The sequence below is a fragment of the Puma concolor genome, chromosome E2 (assembly GCF_028749965.1).
Source record: "Puma concolor isolate L17-30 chromosome E2, mPumCon1.1.hap2, whole genome shotgun sequence".
NCBI lineage: Eukaryota > Metazoa > Chordata > Mammalia > Carnivora > Felidae > Puma > Puma concolor.
In genome coordinates this window covers 57,930,953-57,947,342 of record NC_141681.1, presented here as the reverse complement: position 1 = coordinate 57,947,342, position 16,390 = coordinate 57,930,953, and the positions used below count along the sequence as shown (strand labels likewise).

The window sequence follows — 16,390 nt, the reverse complement described above, 5'->3', positions numbered from 1 at the left end:
CGTGAAACCCTATGTGGCATTCATTTTGCGCAGCCAGGACATATGTTTTTAAGTTTATTTATTTAATCTGAAAGACAGAGAGCATAAGCATAGGAGGGGCAAAGTAGTCGGGAGAGAATCCCAAACAACTCTGCTGTCAGCACACAGCCAGACACAGGCTTCAGACCCATTTACTATGGGATCAAGAGCCACATGTTTAACCTACTGAGGCATCCAGGTGCCCCTAGCCAGGAGTTTTACAGGGCCTTGACTGACACCAGCCCCTCTCACTAGTACATTCCTTAGACTACACCCTACAGACTCACAAGATAATGTAACTTTTGATAGGACATTTTTATCTGCTGTTGTGAGCAACTGGGTCTGATTTTCTCGGTGCTTACCCCTCTGTGTCCCCTACAGAAGGCACAGAGGTTGCTTAAACCTGTTTTAGTCTGAATAGTGAAATCTGGGCTTAGTGAGGGGCTCTAAAACATGCTTCCATGGCAGCTAAGACAGCTATGTGCCCCCAGTCATGGCGGGGGGGCGGTGTTGTTTTCATGTGCATATGAAGTAAACATGCACATATGCTAGTACTGGGTATGTAATAGATACCCCATAAGTAGGAGAAACAAATTCCAATAGCAGTGATAATGTAGCCCCAGATGAGACACAGAAAATATACAAGGTAAAGAATTAGCATAGTGGATTCTGCGTGTGGAGGAAACACCTGTCCCAGGTTGCACAACTGAGAATGCATATAGAAACATAACTTCTACTTGCTTTATTTCCCAGTTGTCACCATATCTCCGGTGCTGTGTTTGTTCATTTTTGGTGCCAGATTTGTAGACATCACAAACATTCTTCTGTGCCTGTGTTGTGGTGAGAGTGTCCTCACTAGCTGCTTCGTTGAGATGAGAGATGTAAGACCGTGGGTATTCAGACCTGTAGTGCTGGCATGCGGGTTGGGAATATAACTAAACATGATGAAGCCATCATCCTCAGAGAGAAAAATAAGCCCTATGAAAATCAAATGTGAAGGACTCTTTCTAATGTAGGGAAATACCTGGAGGTGGTTCCCTTGAGTCACCCAGGGTCCTAGGCAGCTCTTGGTGATGTCATCGGATGAATAAGTGTCATGGAGATAAGGAAATGGCAAATATTCTGGGTTTCTGAAGATTGGGGATGTCCTCCTTTATGATTCTTCATGATGACACTGAATTCCTTTCTCTTACTGAGGCCCAGAAGCTGTCAGATGACAATGATTACTGGTTTGCCTAGGCGTAGATCAGAGGCAGTGGATGGAGGAGGGGTATTAGATGATGCAAACGTTTTGGGCATAGCTTTAAAATGTCACATGGCAGAGTAGGTTTGGAGATGAAGAAGACTTCTGGACACTGTAATGGGATCAGCAGGATGTGTGCTGTGGTTGTTCAAGCACTAATATCTCAAGACATAACTCCAGTGAAAGTGAGATCCAATGTTGATGGGTGACCTTTCAGGAAAGACAATTCATTGTTGTGAGGGATATTCCTGTCATCAGTCAGCCTCAAGATGAGTATAGTCCTGTACTCTTGCTCTGTCCAGGGCCCAGATTTGTTGGAGCAGCAGTTCAACAGTGACAGGCAGTGAGCTTTTCTGATTCCAACAGTCCAGCACAAGTGTTCACTGACTCCTGAATGAATAAAGAAGATTCGGTGTGTATGTGAATGTTAGTAGGCATAAAAAGGTATGAAACCTTGCCCTTTTTTAACATTTATTTATTTTTGAGAGACAGAGAACATGCGTAGGGGAGGGGGGGAGAGAGAGACAGAATCCAAAGCAAGTTCCAGGCTCTGAGCTGTTTGTTAGCACAGAGCCCAACACGGGGCTCGAACTCATGAAGTGCGAAACCATGACCTGAGCTGAAGTCAGAAGCTCAACCAACTGAGCCACCCAGGCACCCCTGAAATCTTGCCTTTTGTATGAATGGGTGGTGTTAGAGAGTGTTATGCTAAGTGAAAAGAGTCAGAGAAAGACAAATCCTACATGATTTCACTCATATGTGGAAATCAAGAAACAAAACAAGTGAGCAAAGGGAAAGAAAAATAACAAAAGGGAGAAGCTAACCAAGAAAAAGACACTTACCTATAGAGAGCAAACTGATGGTTACCAGAGTGGAGATGGGTAGGCAGATGGGTTAAATAAGTGATGGGGAATAATGAGGTCCCTTGTGAGTTGAGACCTGGCTGTTGTATGGAATTGTTGAGTCAGTATATTGTCCACAGGAAACTAATGTTACACTGTATGTTAACTACCTGGAAGTTAAAGAAAAACCTCTGGGAAGTGTTTTGTTGTTTACTGATTGAGGAACCTTTTCCTCGTAGGTTAACTGACTGCAGCAAGTGCACAGAATATAACTTGGTAAACAAATGGAAACATTAATCTTATCTCCCTACCTGGTTCTTCCAGATCTCAGAAACTCTCAGTGCCTATTCTTATGTTTATTCCAATACATGTGTTTGCATAATTTCAATAAGAATCTTTCCTCCATATGACAAGACACAGTTGGAAACACTGTTAGGTATCCAAGACTTTGACTAGAATGTCATAGCTGAGAAAGACCGAAATCGATTCAGAAATGAGGTGACAGCTATAAGGATCTCTGATGAACTTCATGGACCCAATAAGGCCTCCTTGGAGGTATGAGCATGATTCCTTGCTTACAGAATCCCTGGAAGCCTTCCCAGGTGAATCAAGAACTTTATTCCCTAATAGATTCAATAATCTTGGGAAGTTTTGGAGACCTCAAGAATATAGGAATTCACCCAAAACTATAAGTGTTGCAGGCAACACCTGATGGCAAGTATTTGGCTTCATCTCTGCCCTTGAGAGGCTATTAAAAGTTTAATCTAGTGACATCTTATGAAAAATTCCAGCAAAGCTGGTTTTAAAGAGTGTTTCAGTCAAACCTCTATTGTGATTGCACTTATGTAAATGAGGAGGTCAAATTTTTTTCTCCAAATACATTGAGTTTGCAATCCCATTACTGTTAATTTGGCTCTACTTGGTAAACTGAGGATAATTACATCTGCACGTCTGTGCCTCTGCCTACTCTGAGAAGTCAGAAACTGGCTTAAGAGTTGATCTCATCATGAAGCATGGTTGTCTTCTTTGGTTTTCATAGAAATGGCTCATTGAATAACATTACATGAACCACAGGGCTGACTTTGAAAAGGCACCTTCATCGTGGCTTCCTAAAACGAGTTTGACTAAAAAGATCTAACGTCAGGACTAAATGCTAGATCAGTGATGTGCAACAATGTAGGCCAATTTTAATATGTGCAGCTTCCAGGGAAGTTTCATATGGGGAAATGGAAGGGGTTTAGGACAGCCTTTCCAGTCCCCTCACGCCCAGAATGGCCACTTTGTCATGCAGATACGTTGACATGAAGGTACTTGAGAACCTGCTGGTTCAGGAGAAGCTTTTCCCCCTTAACCACGAGAAGAGTCTAAATTGGGGAGTCCTCCCAGAAAAAGAGTTATTAACAGAGCCAAAGTTACTTCAATGACCCATCTGTAAGGTGGGACAAACATCTAATTACCAAGTATGTGCTCTTCTGACCACCCCGTGAAGTGCACTGCTTTCCTCTAAAGCCTCAGGCCCCCACCGCTTTTTCCTTAGTTCACCATGATATTTGGACCTCATCTTGCTAGACAGTCTTTGGAATTTCCATGTTTGTGTGGATTTCCTGTACATATGTGTATTAAATTGGATTTTCTCCTGTCAATCTGTCTCATGTCCATTTGATTTCTCATCCAGCTAGAAGGACCTTTGGGAAGACAATAATTCTTGTTCTCTGACAGAGGGTTTGACTTTTTTTTTTTTATTTTTTTTTTTAATTTTTTTTTCAACGTTTATTTATTTTTGGGACAGAGAGAGACAGAGCATGAACGGAGGTGGGTTAGAGAGAGAGGGAGACACAGAATCGGAAACAGGCTCCAGGCTCTGAGCCCTCAGCCCAGAGCCCGACGCGGGGCTCGAACTCACAGACCGCGAGATCGTGACCTAGCTGAAGTCGGACGCTTAACCGACTGCGCCACCCAGGCGCCCCCAGAGGGTTTGACTTTAATGCCTCATTTCCTATCACTCCATTTCACGTATAAAAAGATGCTGGGGCAGTAGAAAGTACTTCCACAGGAGTTCATATTTTTGAGCACAGTTTTTGTCACTATTTCAGCAGATTCCTTATTTATTATCAGTGTGGACACTAGCTTGTCAATGTTTTCCTTAAAAGCTTCTAAGGAGCACTCAAAATCTTTATCCCGGTCAATTTGTCTAGCCGATTAGATGGCTCTCTGAAGGGTGGTGATTAAGTACACAGATGAAATGTTTCAAGGGACCTCACTTAGGCCACTTGAGCATTGAAATCATCCTTAGGATCATTTTCTATTTATTTAGGTTTTTGCAAACATGTCCTCGGTGTGTGTTAAACACGAGTCCCACCAGATTGTTGGAAGGTGGTTCTCCATCCTTTTTCCTCATTGTGATGGTTTATTCTGATTCCTAGTGGGTTTAGATGCTCAGCGCTACCTAAGGAGTTTCATCTATAAATGATCTTGCTTCCTCAGGCATCATTCTGGAGTTTGTTCGTTGTATTTTGTGTCTTGGTTTTCTCTGGACTTAGCCTGCCTAAATCCACAGCGTTACGAATGTTAAGGGCCTCATTCGTCTGTTCTTCCTGTGAGAGTGCAACGAAATTATTTGTGTTGTGAATGGGAATCCTTGTGAGATGGCTTCTGGGTGCTGTTGACTCTGCCCCTAATGATGGAGCCAATGTCCTTTGTCTTTGAATTCATTCAGAATCTCATCTACAGAATGTATCCAGCATTTACATTGGAAACACTGCACTGTGAAGAAGTTGAAGTGTCTAAGACGAAGAGTCATTTCTGCCACAAACCTGCAGTCTGTGGTTTCTTGACCATAAAGTCTATTGTGGTCGTGCAGTATTACCAGCAAATTTGTCTTTCTTTTTGTAGAGTCCGAGTTGAACACCATTGATTGTGTAACATGTAGCCTCACAGGCTGCATGTGGGGAGCCAAATCAGCAACACTTGCCCATTGCTGGCCAAGAAGCAACTGAAACATCACACACAGAGAACCAGAACCAGAGAGCATCTCAGATGCTGAAACCTGCTATAAACAGTAGAGGGCCAGTGCTCAGGAAAATTAGTTGATGATGAAACACCAACCAAGTAAATAAGAATGTTCTTTACCAAGACAGTCCTTCCAGCCAGACCCCTTATTTCTCACTCCAAAATGAAAGCACCATAGTCAAGAGACATTTCATTTTTTCCTTCATAGTCTTCTCAAAGGTAACTTTTTGATATGCTCCGTCATTTTAAGCTAACCTTTTGTGGGGCAGCTGGGTGGCTCAGTCAGTTAAGAGTCTGACTCTTGGTTTCATCTCTCGTCGTGATCTCACAGTTTCATGCATTTGAGCCCCAGCTGGGCTTGGCACTGGCAGCACAGAGCCTGCTTAGGATTCTCTCTCTCCCTCTCAAACCCTCCCCAACTTGCACTGTCTCTGTCTCTTTCAAAATAAAGAAATAAATTTTAAAAAATGATAAAAATAAAAACAAACTACCCTTTGTGTGTGTGTTTGTGTGTGTTGTGTTGTGAGTGTTTGTGTGTTAGTGTGTTCGTGACAACCTAATTCTAAATTTTTTTGTGTGCCTTTAATATAGAACAATTGTTTTGACATGAATTTTCCTGATGTATATATTTTTAGGTTGAAAACAGATGCATAAAGTTTGGGACAGGTGACATTTGTGATGTGTCTATATCACAACAAACGTAGAGGGTCACAAATATTAGTGTCGTAAAAACTCCTTGCATTATAAATGCATTACTTCTGGTTCTTGATAAAACGGGATATACTTAATGTATACAGAATGTGTCGGCATTTCATAGTAAGTTTTCTTGAGTCCATATTTAATACCAAATATTGTTTAGGTTGGTGACTTCTCTTCAGGCCAATACTGTCCAGATGGTAGAAATTTGTAAAATAAATCTTCAAAACTGACCATTCTTTTGCATTCAAGAGCAAAGCACATGCATGCTTGTGTAGAGCTCAGAGGTGCATACACTTCTCTTGAATATTTGGGAAAACATGAAGTCTTTTCAAGAACATCTGAGAAACAGAATAATCCTAGCCTGCTGACACTAAGGAAAAAACCAAACTTTCCTGAAACTCTGATTTCCTTTCTTAGCAATTTCTGTTGCTTAGAGAGCTCAAGGACATGGTTTGGTTGAGGATCACTGAGAAACTGGATGTCCTAGATTGCACACCCGTGAGGCCATGTTAGCAGATGTTACTTGATAACTTCTGCTGCCGTTTTACCTGATACCCCAGAGGTGTATTCCATCTCAAAAGAATTTGAGTTACAAAAATATCTGTCTTCTTTTATAAAATCTGAAAGGTTTTATAGGTGCATCTGGTAGCTCAATCTGTAGGGTAGTGCTGATTAACTGCTTGTAAGCTAGTGAGTTTACATCGCTATCTTTTGAGCCTACGCTACATAATCCTTGACTGGCACAGCTGTGACTGGGGGCAATATGACCTGTAGTGGGCATTCTCTGCTCAGGTCCTGGTCTCTGGCTGGTGAGTTCAAGCAACATATTGAGCGACTAGTTAAACACACACACACACACACACACAAATTCTCTTGGGCCTACAGTGTATCAGTTGCCTTTAGCCCAAAAAACCTTCATGCCAGAGTTACTCATCTTGGGGCAACCTATCCTAGTCCCCTAGGGAACGTTGCTTTAAGGCATTCTCTGCATATAGAGCTGTGTATCATGTTAGATAAACTCTAGGTCAGATAATCTTGGTAAAAGCTTGTTTTCCATTTATTGGCTGTTTGGCAACATACTGTCATAAAAGTGAAAGGAATTACATATTTGGTCCCAAATTATTTTGGTGTTTATTGTTTTGCATTAACTTATAAAGAATTGTTACAAGGCTATCTAGTGACTAGTTAATGTTTAAATGGATTGTTGTCATAATTCAGATTTCAGTAGAACTTGTACTTGCCATAAAAAACATTCGGTTCAAATTCCTCGAGGAATTGTTTTTTTAGGAAATAATTTCCGAGAATTGTCCTCTCTCCTCTATCTACTGAGGGCAATGCTGGACTGGAAATTTGAGAATCTGCAACACAACTCATATTCCTATTTTTAGAATACATGGATTTTGTTCTATCCAAGCCATACCTGGTCACCAGTTTGGAGCAAAGAAGCAGCCCTGGGATGTAAAGACAAAGTGTTTTACATCCAGGTAGGTGTGAATGAATCAGAGATGACACATGTTCAGTCCAAAGGTGAAGGAGGAGACTGCACCTTGCCATGTGGTTTGAATGGAAATGATTTCGAGAAGCTTCAGTTCATTGATCTTACTGAAACCAGCAGACAATCCTAACACTCACCAAGCTTTTACATCCTGTGACATTCTCGTCTTCTCCCCTGCTCGTCCATCATATTCAAAGTGAGGGGCAAAGAACTTTCCATAACCAGTGAAGGCCTGCAGGATCTCTCTACTTTTCTATGGCTCTTGGGGGTCTGGGGAAATTTGTGCAATTTTCTGAGGAACTCGACACTAAGCCATTTTCTAAGTTCCATTTTGCTCTCATGACAGACGTCATTTCTTACCATATTTCTTAACAAGTAGGATATTCTAGTTTTATTTATATGAAGTTCCTGTGACTGTGTTCTACATATATTACTCAGCATATTTAACATCATAGTGTTTCTCTATGCAGAAATTTCTTACTGTTGTTGCCGTTGCTTGCAAAGGATGAATAACACCCTTGGCATTTTATGTAAAAGTGACATTATCTGTTAATAAAAAATTCTCTCATGTCCTTTAAGGACTTACCATAAAATTTTTCTTACTGCCCTTTTTCTTTACTTCCAACTTTGGTCTCAGTTATTACAACCCATTGCTCAGTAATAATGGATTGTCTGAGAAATTTATTTCTTTAACGTTTCTTTGTTTTAAGAGAGAGGACAGGGAGGGGTAGACGGAGTAGGGGAGAGAGAATCCCAAGGAGACTCCTGGATGTCAGCAAGGACCCTGCTGTGGGGCTTAATCCCTGGAACCGCGAGGTCATGTCCTGAGCAGAAAGCAAGAGTTCGACACTTTACCTACTGAGCCACCCACGCTGTTCCTTCTGAGCAATTCCTGTCACATACAATATGCTAGTGCGTCAAATGCATGGGCTTTTTGAGTGTACAGTCTCAGTTTGTACTTGTATGAAAGGATCCTTTTAAAATCATATATGTTTTATTCAGATTTTTTCTTACAACTCCTCTTATTCTTGTTTTGTGTTTCACTAAAAAAGCTCCTTTTTTTGTGAATGGAAAATAGCTTTATTTTAAAATATCTTCTTTTTCCTCCAAGTTTTTATTTAAAAAGTTACAGAACATATAGTATAGTATTGGCTTCACACGTTGAACTCAGGGGTTCCTCACTTACATACCCAGTAAGCACACCCAGTGCTCATTACAGGTCCTTTCCTTAATGCGTATCATCCATATGGCCCAGCCTGCTACCACCTCCCTTCCAGGACCCCTCAGTTTGTTTTCTATACTTCAGAGTCTTTTTAGATTTGCCTCTTTCTCTGTTCTTATTGTATTTTACTTTTCTTTTCCATCCCCTATGTTCATCTGTTTTGTTTCCGAAATTCCACATATGAGGGAATTCATTTGTCTCTCTCTGGCTGACTGAATTTACTTATCCTAATACACTCTAGTTCCACCCACACCATTGCAGATGGCAAGATGTCCTTCTTTTGGATGGCTGTATAATATTCCATTGCGTATATGTACCACATCTTCTTCATCCATTCAACCCTCCATGGACATTTGGACTCTTTCCATAATTTCGCTATGTTGATAGGGCTGCTATAAATATGGGGGTGCATGTGCCCCTTCGAATCTGTATTTTTTTTTTCCAATCTGTATTTTTGTATTCTTTGGATACATCCTAGCAGTATAATGGCTGTATTGTAGGGGGGTTCTATTTTTCCCTTTTTGAGGAAACTCCATATTGTCTTCCAAACTGGCTGCACCAGAATGCATTCATACCAAGAGTAAATGAGGGTTCCCCTTTCTTGGCATTTTCACCAACATCTGTTGTTTCCTGAATTCTTAATTTAGGCATTCTGACAGGTGTGAGGTGGCAGCTCACTGTGGTTTTGACTTGTATTTCCTTGATGATGAGGGATGTTGAGCATCTTTTCATATGTCTGTTGGCCATCTGGATGGGGTCTTTGGAAAAATGTCTACTCGTGTCTTCTCATTTCTTACCTGCGTTATTTATTTTTGGAGTGTTGGTTTTGATAACCTGTGTATAGGCTTGGTTTACTTGCCCACTATCTGAGATGTCTTTTCCAAATATCTTTTCTAATCTCTAGGTTGTCTTTCAGTTTTGCTGACTGTTTCTTTCACTGTGCAGAAGCTTTTTATCTTGATAAGGTCATAATACTTCATTTTTGCTTTTGTTTTCCTTCCCTTTGCCAGCATGTCTAGTAAGAAGTTTGTGTGGCCGAGGTCAAAGACGTTGTTCCCTGTGTTCTCCTGTAAGATTTTGATGGTTTCCTGTGTCACATTTAGGTCTCTCATTGGTATTGAATTTATTTTTGTGTATGGTATAAGAAAGGGGTCCAGTTTCTTTGCTTTTTAAGTTTAATTATTTATTTTGAGAGAGAGGGAGCATAAGCAGAGGAGCGGTGAGAGGGAGGGAAAGTGAGAAGAGAGAGAGAAGATTCCAAAAGGGATCATCCACGCCAACAGCACAGAGCCTGACACAAGGCCACAACCCACAAATGACGAGATCATGACCTGAGCTGAAATCCAGATTCAGATGCCCAATCAGGTACCCCAAAAGATGGTCTACTTTCATTTTTCTGCATGCCACTGTTGTTTCCCCAACACCAATTGTTGAAGAGACTGTCTTCTTTCCTTGAATATTCTTTCCTGCATTGTCAAAGATTTCTTGACCATATAGCCGTGGGTCCCCTTCTGGGTTTTAATTCTGTTCCATTGATCTACCTGTCTGTTTCTGTGCCAATTCCATACTGTCTTGCTGATTACAGCTTTGCAACATAGCTTGAAGTCCAGAATTGTGGGTCTTCCTGTTTTCTTTGCATTTTCAACAACACTTTGGCTATTTATGTTTTCTTCTGGTTCCATACACATTCAGAATGGTTTCTTTCAGCTCTGAAAAAAAAAATCAGTGTTGTTTTCCTAGGGATTGCATTGAGTGCATACATTGCTTTGCAGAGTATAGACATTTGAAGAATATTTGTTATTCCAAGCCATGAGCCTGCAATGCTTTTCCATTTCTTTGTGTCATTTTCAGCTTCATCCAGAAGTTTGCTTGGTTTTTAGAGTACAAATATTTTACCTCTTTGGTTAACTTTATTCCTAGGTTTCATGCGGTTTTTGTGGCAATTATAAATAGAATTGATCTCTTTCTTTATTTTTAAATTCTTTTTTTAAATTACATCCAGGTTAGTTAGCATATAGTGTTCTAATGATCTGAGGAGTAGATTCCAGTGATTCATCCGCTATGATAAATCCAGTTCTCCCCCAGCAAGTGTCCTCCATAATGCTCACTATCCATTTTGCGCATGCCCACATTGCAACCCCTCCAGCAATCCTCAATTTGTTCTCTGCATGTAAGAGTCTCTTGTGTTCTCCCCCCTCCTTGTTTTGATATTATTTTTGCTTCCCTTCCCTGATGTTCATCTGTTTCCTATCTTAAATGCCTCCTATGAGTGAAGTCATATGATATTTCCTTTCTCTGACTGGCAAATTTTGCTGAACATAATACCCTCTACTTCTGTCCTTGTAGTTGCAGATGGCAAGATTTTATTCTTTGTGATTGCTGAATAATACTCCATTGTGTGTGTGTGTGTGTGTGTGCGCGCGCGTGTGTACACACACCCCACATCTTATTTATCCATTCATCCGTCAATGGACATTTGGGCTCTGGAATCATTTCTTGGTTTCTCCTTCTCCTGTTTCATGACTAGTGTATAGTTATGCAAATGATTTCTGTGTTTGACTTTATATCTTACAACTTTGATGAATTCATGTATCTGTTCTAACAGGTTTTTGGTGGAGTCTTTGCGGTTTTCTACATAGAATATCATGTTTTCTGTGAAGAGAGATAATTATACTGCTTTCACGCCAATTTGTATGCCTTGTTTTTCTTTTTGTGGTCTGATTTCTGAGGTTAGGACTTCCAGTAGTATGTTGAACAAGTGGTGAGAGTGGACATCCTGTTGTGTTCTTAGGGGAAAAGCTTTCACATTTTCCGCAGTAAGGATGATATTAGCTGCGGGTCTTTCATATATGGCCTTTCTGATTGTTGAAGTATGTTCCATTTATCCCTACTTTCTTCAGGGTTTTTATCAAGAAAAGATGCTATATTTTGTCAACTGCTCTCTATAAACCTTCCGTTGTAATGACAGTAGCCACTACATTAATTAATTGAATTTTTGGATTTTCACCTATCTTTTATACTTTTGGATAACACTTTGCAACTGAGTACTTTTGAAGAGACTGTAGGGTTTTTGTTGTTGTTGTTTATTTACTTTTGAGAGAGAGGGAGACACAGAATCCAAAGCAGGATCCAGGTTCTGAGCTCTCAGCATGGCTCCAGACGTGGATCTTAAACACACACACTATAACATCATGACCTGAGCTGACCTCGGACGCTTAACCAACTGAGCCACCCAGGCACCCAGAAGACTGTATTAGTTTTAATTCAAATAGGAATCAGTCATATGTCAATTGTCAATAACATTATATGTGTATTTGTTGTGTCAATATTACGCATACATTTTCGGTATATGACTTATCCTGTTTGTTTCTTTTCATGGTAATTTGTCAAAGGTTATTTCACCCTGGGTAGCCTGTCGTATGGTATTCTTGTCATCACCTATTTGTGGGTGAATTTATATTCTTTTTGTGAAGCAAACAGGTTTTTGAATTTAAGGTAATTTTTTTTACCTTGGGTTGGTAATCTTATTTATGGGAGTTCTTCCTTCCAAAACCCTGGGAAATGAGTATGATATGTTCTTTAGCGAGGAGGGTTTGGTTGCTGGGTGAGCCTTCCTGGGAGTAGAGATTGTTTCTGTTCTTTTGCATTATCTTAAAAATAATATTAAGAATAATATTGGAGGTGAGGGCACAAGTGTACACAGCAGAGTGGGAGATAGCAAAGAAGGCTGAAACAGGGGCTCTGAGGAAAATTTGATGGGCCAATCATTTGCATTTGTGTATTTGGTCAATTTGAATGTGTACACTGTCAATGGACATCCCAGAACCGGAAGATGAGATGTGACATATTACCTTGGAGGCACAGTTTGAACGAGAAAGGTGAAACTGACTCCCCAAACTGTAAGTCCTTTCTCTCCTCTATGTGAGTCTGAATGTCCGGAAAGTATGAATGCCAATTTGGGCTGCCCAGCAGGTAGAAGTCAGGAACTCTGTTCTCAGAAGGGAAGATCAGAGACTAGCAGTGGCGATGTGGAGAACAATTTTGTGTAGTAAGAGGTAATTTTTGACAGAATCTGAAGGGACAAGTCTCTGTTAGAGTCTTCAAGCCCCATGTAGGCAGAGGTACTATTCCTGATCTGTATTGTGGGGCAGCTGAGCTGTGTACCCACAATATTAGGCCTGAAGTATGAAACCGGCAACTGGGAACGTGAGAAGTTCCACTAGAGAGGTGGGACTGATGGTTGGCTTATGAGTTTCTACTGCACAGGGTGGTCCTGGGTAGCCAGACCCCACTCCCCATCGTTCTCTGTGGTCCTGTGCATTGTGGGAAGGGCCTCACCCGGGTGCTGGAGGGCTTCACCTGCAATCTCTTTGTGAACATGTGGGAAGTTTTGGCAACAGGAAAGACAGAATTGGGAGAGGACATCAAAAACTCTTAGTGTGATAAGGGGGTCTGGGTGACTCAGTCAGCTGAGTATCCGTCTTTGACTCAAGCATGATTTAGCAGTTTGTGGCTTTGGGGGCTGCTTGGGCTCTGTGCTGACAGCTCAGAGTCTGGAGCCTGCTTCAGATTCTGTGTCTCCTTGTCTCTCTACACCTAACCCACGTGAACTCTGTCTGTGTCTCTCTCAAAAATAAATAAACATTAAAAAGAAGAAGAAGAAAAACTCTGGGTGTGGTTACAACACTGTTCAGAGGGAGGACTGGTCTGGACATAGACTCTGGTGTCAGTTTATCGAAAATGTGAACTCAGGTGTGTGGGCTTGGTTGAGATGTGTTTCAAGGCTGGGGCCCTGGAGACCTGGGATGGTGGGAAAGGGAGCACATGAATGCAGGTTTTGACCCTGGAGGAGCTGTCGGTGCCACCCATCCTTTCTGCACATGTACAACATTTGTTGGGGAAACGGTCGGGGCAGGAGGTGTGGAGAGCCTTTACCAAGGGTGAAGTCTCGGCAAGGGAGGGCAGAGTCACACTGGTGTCCTAGGTGCCTGTGCAAAGGGGATGGTGAGATGCTGGGAAAGGTGTCATCCTGAGTCTTCTGCCCAAGTTGCAAGGGGGCAAGGTGTTCAAGCCACGTGTGAAAAGCGATTAAAATTAAAAAGGGGTACTGTGTAGGGTCCAAAGATGAACTGATGTACATTCCAGTTTTCAAGACTTCATTTGGCTCTTTGATTTGTCTATTCAAATAGGCATGGTCTATCTGTAGGACGTTGTGGTAAGGTTTTTACAGAGACGATGTGGAAACAAAGCAAGGGCAGTGTTTGGTTGGATATATCTTAAGCATTTCCCTTCTTTTTGGGAGTCCTAACTGACTGCAATTATTTGTTCATATTTTTTTCCATTCAAGTGCAATACTGAGAATTAAGTTGTGGTTTCCATAGAGAGGCTACCAAAGCATTAGAGCCTCCTCAGGTTATGGCTTCACTATTTATTTAACAGTGGAAACACATTTGGTAGGATACTACCAGATTTATGTTCTTTATTGTTGTTGCTGTCATTGTGTTTTTTGTTTGTTTTTCTTTTCTTTTCATTGTTTTTTTTTGTTTTTTTCTTGAGAGGCAGAGAGAGAGAGTGCAAGCAGGGTAAGAGCGGCAGAGGATAGAGAGTCTTACCAGGCACCATGCTCAGAGTGGGGCCCAACTCACGACTGGATCCCACAACCCTGGGAATATGAGCTGGGCTCCAAATTCCAATTAGTTTTCATCTGACTGAACCACTAGGGCACCTTGTTTGTTTGTTTGTTTGTTTGTTTGAATCCATTTACCAGGGTGATTTAGCAAGTGTCCACCCATTGTAAGAATGGTTCATCTGGTACAACAATCCCTGTCCCAGAACCACCCAACTAAGTCACATGTATACAAAGCAAAGATCCTCATTGCAACGTGTGTGTGATAACAGAAGACAGATACATTCAACCATGCAGTTGTATAAAAAAGAGTGTTTCCACATGGAGGTTTTCCTTACAATTACCTCGGGATATGAGGTGTTTCTGTGTTGCAGTAGAGCCGTTTCTACCTGTGTGAAAATATCACCTTCATGTAGCATGGTTAAGGAGAGCATTTGATTAAGTTCGATGTGAAAATACTTACGTAAACGTTGAACCAAGTGCAAAATATTTTAGTGTCTTTGTGTTAAACAATTACAAATGCAATTTACATACACTGTGAAATTTACATAGTAGGCAGCATCCACCTCAACCTGACAAACTGTTATGAAGATCGATCTATTATTGATGTAGGTAATTAATGGAGATTTTTACTTGATTTAAATATTTTATGAGTTTATCATTTTCATTTTACAATTAATGACATGTACATATGTAGTTATTTCTATAACTACCATAATCCATTGCATGCATTGAGGAGCTATAAAAACATAATTCTGTTGTTAATAAGCCTGAAATTCAGTGGACTTGGCTGAGCTTTCTGTGGAGGACACTCTAATGTTAAAATCAAGGTTCATGAGGCATTGGATCTACTTGGGAACGTCTACAAGAGCAGTCACTTCCAGGACCATTCAGGTTGTTGGCAGAATCCATTTTGTTACCATGGTTTCCACATGATCTCCATGGGCACACCTTGTGCATGGTATGTCCAAAGAAGAGAAAAAGTGTTGAGTCTCACTGTTGACTCAAGATTTCAACTGTGGTCCTTCATTGTCTATTCCGGTGAAAGGATTACTTGGTGTTTTATAGAAGTAAGGTTTTTGCCTCATGGGCTGAAAAATCGAAACCGTTGACAATTGTGAAATCAGAGAATTAATGGGTAGAATGAATTCATGACATACAATGGACCCTGCAATTGCCCCCCCCCCCCAGCTCCACCCCTCTCCTCCTTTCTGTCCCACATGGTGACCTCAATCTCTCCACTCCTGGAGCCTCTAGATATCCATGAACCCTGACTCTTTCTCTGCAAATGACACTTCTAGTCTTCATTGCTCTTCTCAGTCCATCAGATGCATTTTTTTTATTTGGCTATGTTTATTTAATTTTGAGAAAGTTTGAGCAGAGGAGGGGCAGAGAGTGAGGGGGACAGAGGATCTGAAGTGGGCTCAGCCCTGACGTGGGGTTCAAACCCATGAACCGTTAGATCAAAACCTGAGCCGATGTTGGACACTCCACCTACTAAGGCACCCCGGCACCTATATTTCTTTCTCATTTAAAAAACAAACTAACATGTTCATTTGCTTTTGAGAAAGCATGAGCAAGGGACAGGCAAAAGGAGAGAGCGGCAGGGGATCCAAAGCTGGCTCTGCATGACAGCAGCAAGCCCTATGCCATCAGGTGTATTTAGACCTCTATACCAACAAAGCACATTTCACGTGATCCCAGAGCCCTCATCCTGAATTTCTTCCCCTTCCACTGCCCCTAAATACTCCATTCTCCATTCTTTCCTCCTTCCCCATTCCAATACGTCAGCCCACTTCTTTTGTCTTGTATGTCCACTGCTCTCGTATGCCAGCCAACATTTATCAGGAGTCCTTAGTTTCCTCATGACCCTGCACTTATTATCCCCAACCCTACACTTCCTGACTCTTTCTCATGATCCCTCTAGCCTCCTGATGCCCACCGTTCTCCCAGCTCTCAAGGTGCCCATTCACCCATGCTAACTCCCTGTGCCCATGATGTTTCCTAGGCATCATCTTTTCTTTCCACTCTTTCTCTGGTTGAGCACTGAATTCTCTCCGGACTCCATTCACAGGCAACTACCTCCTTTCCATCCCTATGTTCTTTAACCCTTCATAGGCAGAAAACATTTGTATGGTCTCAACCCCACCTTGCCACTTCACTGCCTTTAGCCAATTAATTTGTCATCCATTATCCCCCTCCTTCCTAGGATTTCTTTTGCCCTCTTTCTCTCCAC

General features: G+C 41.4%; 1 long non-coding RNA gene across 1 annotated transcript in view; it reads left to right on the top strand.

The window, feature by feature from the left end:
• Positions 1–16,390, top strand: part of LOC147573819 (uncharacterized) — a 51,359-nt gene that overhangs the window by 15,322 nt on the left and 19,647 nt on the right. The window lies entirely within an intron of this gene.